This window comes from Neomonachus schauinslandi, chromosome 4, assembly GCF_002201575.2.
Source record: "Neomonachus schauinslandi chromosome 4, ASM220157v2, whole genome shotgun sequence".
NCBI classification, from domain to species: Eukaryota; Metazoa; Chordata; class Mammalia; order Carnivora; family Phocidae; genus Neomonachus; species Neomonachus schauinslandi.
In genome coordinates this window covers 119,558,403-119,564,480 of record NC_058406.1, presented here as the reverse complement: position 1 = coordinate 119,564,480, position 6,078 = coordinate 119,558,403, and the positions used below count along the sequence as shown (strand labels likewise).

General features: G+C 36.6%; 1 non-coding gene across 1 annotated transcript; it reads right to left on the bottom strand.

Annotated features, from left to right (window-relative positions):
- Positions 1–5,757: 5,757 nt before the first annotated feature.
- LOC123324663 lies at positions 5,758–5,861 on the bottom strand. Its single transcript, XR_006539940.1, has one exon. It is a non-coding gene; the product is annotated as a U6 spliceosomal RNA (small nuclear RNA).
- Between the last annotated feature and the right edge of the window lie 217 nt (positions 5,862–6,078).

Here is a 6,078-nt window from a genome sequence, read left to right as displayed (position 1 = left end):
ATTGCAAGGACTTCAACAGCCTGGTAACTAGGCCTGACCTGCTTCCTCTTCCTAGATAGACCTCAACTAGTTTTTTTGTGTGTGTTTGATCCTGGTGGGACCCAGGGCTATGCCAATCACGTATTTAGCTTTAGTGTTCGTGCAGACACCAAATTTCAACCTCTGCTTCCCAATCACACCTTTCTTAAAGTTTTCTCTTTTCCTCAACTGTACCTAGATTTTATATTTAGAACCACCTTTATCCACTAAATGTATCCAGACATCTACCAGTTGAATGAATTGCAGTCTGTCTTCTCTACCACCCATGTGCAATTCTAATCTTTATCTGTCTGGTTAGGTTTTTGCCCAAACTTAGGCTTTAACTTTGCTGAATCCATCTCCCACTCTAATTTCAGCTATCTCAACTCCCTGCCTCTCTAAAGGAGAGAAGCTTGCCCCAACAGTCCATACTGGGATAAAGTATTTTTAAAAGTCCCATTGCAGGACGCTTGGGTGGCTTAGTTGGTTAAGTGTTGACTTTTGGTTTTGGCTCAGGTCATGATCTCGGGGTTCTGGGATTGAGCCCCATGTCAGGCTCTACGCTCAGTGAGGAGTCTGCTTGGGGATTCTCTCTCCCTCTGCCCCTCCCCCGGCTCTCTCTCTCTCTCTCAAGTAAATAAACGAATCTTTTTAAAAATCCCATTGCTAGGGGCACCTGGGTGGCTCAGTAGTTAAGCGTCTGCCTTCAGCTCCGGTCATGATCCCAGGGTCCTGGGATTGAGCCCTGCATCGGGCTCCCTGCTCCACAGGAGGCCTGCTTCTCCCTCTCCCACTCCCCCTGCTTGTGTTCCCTCTCTTGCTGTGTCTCTCTCTGTCAAATAAATAAATAAAATCTTTAAAAAAATCCCATTGCTATACTTCCACATGAAGACACATGGTCCTACAGGTTATCTGGGGAGACTGACTACCTTGTGCACTACCACCTTGTGCACACAGCTTGAGTTCCACAATTAAGTATGACAGAAGAAATACAATAATGTATTTTGAGAAATAAAAATGAGATATAATGAGAAATAGTTTAAGGCTCAGGAAATACTTAGACTCACTCTTTGTCCATATGGAGTTACTTATCAAATGATTACTACTAGAATTAGGTACTCTAGGTCAGTGTGTTTGAATGGGCAAGGATTATGCAGCCAGTTAAGTAGAAGAGAACATCACTTCAGCTAAACTAAAACTGAAAATTTGAAAATAGAGATTTTATCTGAACCCTGGTATAAAAGGGACACTTGTCCCTGTTGAATGGGACAGATAGGCTTTGGCTCATATTCTTTAGTCAGTTCTACTTCTTGGGTGAGCAATGAGTAGATCAAATTATTTTTCTTGTACTGGAATATAATCATCATGCTTAATCATTTCCAGACTAATATCCTCCAACTGTTTCAACAGTTTCTCATACGACATGGTTTTCAGTCTCCTCACGTGAGGAAAATGGCATTTATTAGGGTCTGTCTTAAAGCTCACAGCTCAAAAGCAAGCTGGATGCTCCAGATGAGGACACTGCTCAGTGAAGTTTTGTTAATCTCAGCATTGCATGGCTGTAGAGCAAGCTAAGATTGTGTTGGCTATTTTTAGGAGCCAGAGACACAAGTGGCTCCCATAAAAACTGTAAGCAACGATGAGAAACTGAAACCACTGACCATTTGTACATTAATGTTGTTAAATATATATTGCCCCCTCCAGTGCCAGATAGATAGATAGATGATAGAAATCATCTCGTCTGTTTCTATCAGGTAATCCAACAGAAACATTTTCAATTTTGGTAATGTCACTAAATTTATCTATAATGCCTAAAAGACCGTGTCATCTACAAACCTGATAAGCAGGCTTTCTGGGATTAGTAACCCTAGGAAAAGAGAGAACATCATTTAAGTCGGATGACTTGTTTTTAGTGAACCCATGAGGTGTCCTAGTGACCACTACATTCTTTTCAAAATACTCATCTTATGCTCTCTGTTTATTAGCCTTCACTGGAGATTAATAGTATAATAATCTATAGTTGCTTGAGTTTATCTTCTCCTCAGTTTTAGAAATAAGGATCAAGATTGCTTATCTCTGACAACCTAGTATGTTCCTAGGCAAAATGACTGTGAAATATATATATATATATATATACACACACACACCGACAGTGAATCTAAGATCGTATCTTCAAACTCTTTTTAAGATCCAACAATTTTTTCATTTGAAATTTGACTTATTTAAACAACTAAGTACTTTCCCACTGTCTGATCTTTTATGTGAATGATGAAGAGTCTCTTCCTTCCTAAAGTTCATTCTCTTATTTAGACAAAATGGAAGCAATGAAGAATAGGTAGTTCTTGCTTTCTCATTGTAATTTTGTATCCTGGAAATGAGCCTATCACATCTTTTTTGTTATCCTTGCTCCAATTATCTTTGCAAAAATATTTCTTAAAATTTTTAACATTTTTCAAAACAACAACCCATTTAAGGTCTTAGACTTTCTGGCATTATTTTTAAATGTTTCTTCTTCTTTTTTTCAGAATCCTTACTCAGTTATGCACCTTTTCTGTGCTCTTTTTATGTGCATCTCCTTTCAAAAGGTTGATTTATTATGTATCTACTTATATTCCCACAGAAATGTTTACTTTTCACCTGCATTAGGATCATCTGTAATTGTATGGTCAGGATTTGCTTTTTGAAAGTCTCTTATCCATTCTTAGATAATCTCTCTTTTCAGAATCTTTGAACATGGAAATGAATCTTTCTTTCTTCTAAACTTTTCTGATATCTTCTTTAGAAAAGGCAAGATTCATATCTGGAGGTACCCAACATTTTCTTTTCTCTCCACTGTGACTTCTAAGTTAATAGAATCATGGGCTCCTGGGGTTCCCACAGATCTAAAGCACCAATATATTTTCCTCTTTGGATAAAATTAATTAAACAGAAGCTCCTATATTCCTTCATAGAAATGTCATTTTAAGGTATATAGGACATAGGCAATCCAAGTACTCTGCTTTTAGTGAACTGAACTTACAGTAGATGTCTTCACATTAAAGCCTTCAATTACTATTCTATCCTCCAGAACCAATTTACAGTTTGTAATGGAAAACATCACTTGTAACTGTATCTATCCAAAGCAGGTGTTTGAACTGGTTCTTCAAGAATGTATGCCATTGTCACTTCTCTAAATGTCTCCAGTTCCCCTGTTGTATACTATCATTCATTACTAGAATTTTTAGTTTGACCATAATAAATGAAAGATAAACTGGGATGTTCTAGCATTCATTTGCTTGTAGAATAAAACTGCTGAGAAGTTACTGTGCCCATTTCAAATCACAATCTGAATCGTGTGATAGTCACTGAATTATTGTACCCTGTGGTTTCTCTGAATCATGGAGAGTCCAGCTCAAGTCATATGGTCTGCAGTGGCCTTGATTCCTGAGTGAACTGCTAATGTAGCATAACATGACGCAGATCCATCTTTCTGGTGGCATGTGGAGCCCAGCCCCATAACATCAAAGCAGAAACCTCTGGCAGACCCAGCAATAGCCAAATCTTACCAATTCCTTACCTTCTGAAGCAAAATTGGAGAACTAATCATCCCCTTCACACAAGACTCATTCACTTATTCTGTATGTGGATGATTTTTTAAAGCCTTTGAAATGTACATGTGATTATTTCCAAGATCATTTTAATGCAAGAAAATAAAACTCATTAATAGGTAAATAAGTTTTAAAAATTATTGAAATTTCATATTTTATAGCCTACACGGTACATGACACAATTCCAAATTTCTTAGTTTTAACAGTGGCTCACTGCCTATTTAGCATGCTGGAAAACTGACTCCAGTCAACACATATAGGCAACTGAGTTGCAGGATAAAAATATAGCAATTAGAAACTATAAAGTACCTATTAGATCATGCAGTTCACCCTTTCCCATTGCCAATTCATAAAGAAAAGCAAAATAAAGAGTAGAGAAAATACAATGCACCATTCTCTACTAAAAGCCTATGTATAAATATTAAACTCTCTAGCTGAAAAAAAAAATTCAAACAGAGGGCAATCTAATGTTCTCATTTTAAAATGCCATTTAATAATGGTTCTTCCCCTAGTGTATAGAACTTTGAAATACCACAAACATGAATATTGTTGTGATGACAGTAATTCAAAATATAGATATCTAAAAACATGGTGCATATTTACGTGCTTATGTATATTACATACACATGATGAACATTAGTACATAATGTGCTTATATACAGTATATTTGCCATTTACATCAACTGTTCTAAATGGGAGTCACAGAGATTGGACTATTTGATATTTACTGTTCCTCACCTCAAACTCACCTCAAAAAGCGCTTTATTTATTTGGTTTTCAGAGCAGTCCATCAAGATCCCGCTCAAGGATTATGATGCCCCAGAAGCCATTACAACACCCTCTACCCACCAGCTTGGCTGTCAAATGTATTTCTGAATCTCAACAATCAATCCATACTTCCATGTCAAAATGAAAGGCCTTTTCAAGTTTCTTTTTTTTCTTATCCTAAACTTGTTGATATATCCCCTAATATTAGTAGCATTAACTTCAAAAATAATAAGCAACACTTGAGTAGTCATTATACATTGACCATAATGACTACCGTTTCATCTATGAAAAATCAAAACGTGGTCTCTACACCACAGCAATTTTGCATTCATTTCAAAAGGCTAGTTCCTATAAGCAGCACACTAAGTACGGTTTTTAAACTTTTGCTAAACAAGGGAATGTTCAATGTGCCAAACAGAATAATAATAGAAGTTTCATGAAAAGATTTTAAAAAGGAGAATCCATGGAAAATCACCAATCCACAAAGCTATACAGTAAGAGAGGGAAAAAGTAACAATAAAACTATGAAACAGCCAGAAAGCAATTAAGAAAATGGCATTAGTAAGTCCTTACATATCTATAATTACTTTAAATGTAAATGGAATGAATTACCCAAACAAAAGTCACAGAGTGGCTGGATAGATTTGAAAAACAAGCAAACAACAACAACAACAACAACAAGACCCAACTATATGTTGCCTAAAAGAGACTGACTTCAGCTTTAAGGACACATCTAGGCCCAAACTGACAGAATGGAAAAAGATATTCCATGCAAGTGGAAACCAAAAGAAAATAGGGGTAGCTGTACTTATACCAGACAAAATAAACTAAACCAACAATGGTAACACAAAAAAGAAGGTCATTATATAATGATAAAGGGGTCAAGTCATCAGGAAGATATAATAATTGTACATATATACACAACCAATGTTGGAGCACCTAAATATGTTACACAAGTACTAATACAAACAGGAGACGGGTGTTTGGGTGGCTCAGTTGGTTGATGGTCCCACTCTGGATTTCAGCTCAGGTTGTGATCTCATGGGTCATGAGATTGAGCCCTGAGTCATGCTCCGCACTCAGCGGGAGTTTGCTTGAAGATTCTCTTCCTCTTCCCCTCCCCCAACTCATGTGCACACATTTGCACTCTCTCTCTAAAATAAATAAGTAAATCTTAAAAAAAGAAAAAGAAATGGGAGAAACAGACAACAACATGATAATAGTAGGGAATTTCAATATTGTTTTTGCATTTTTTTGCATTTGCATTATTTTTTTTGCATTTGCATTAATTTTTCAACATTAGACATAATCACTCAGACAGAAAAGCAAAAAAACAACATTGGACAAAGCTGGAGTCATTGTACTATCTGATATCCTTTTTTAAAAAAATATGGAATGCTTCACGAATTTGCGTGTCATCTTTGCGCAGGGGTCATGCTAATTTCTGTATTGTTCCAATTTTAGCATATGTGCTGCCAAAGCAAGCACTACACTTCCAGATTGCAAACTGTATTACAAAGCTATAGTAATCAGAAACAGTGTGGTACTGGCATAAAATCAGGCAGAGACCAATGGAACAGAATAAAGAGCTCAGAAATAAATTCTCACATATACAGTCAACTAATATTTAACAGGGAAGCCAAGAATACTCAATGCGGGAAGGCTAGTCTCTTCAATAAATGGCGGTGGGAAAACTGGATAATTA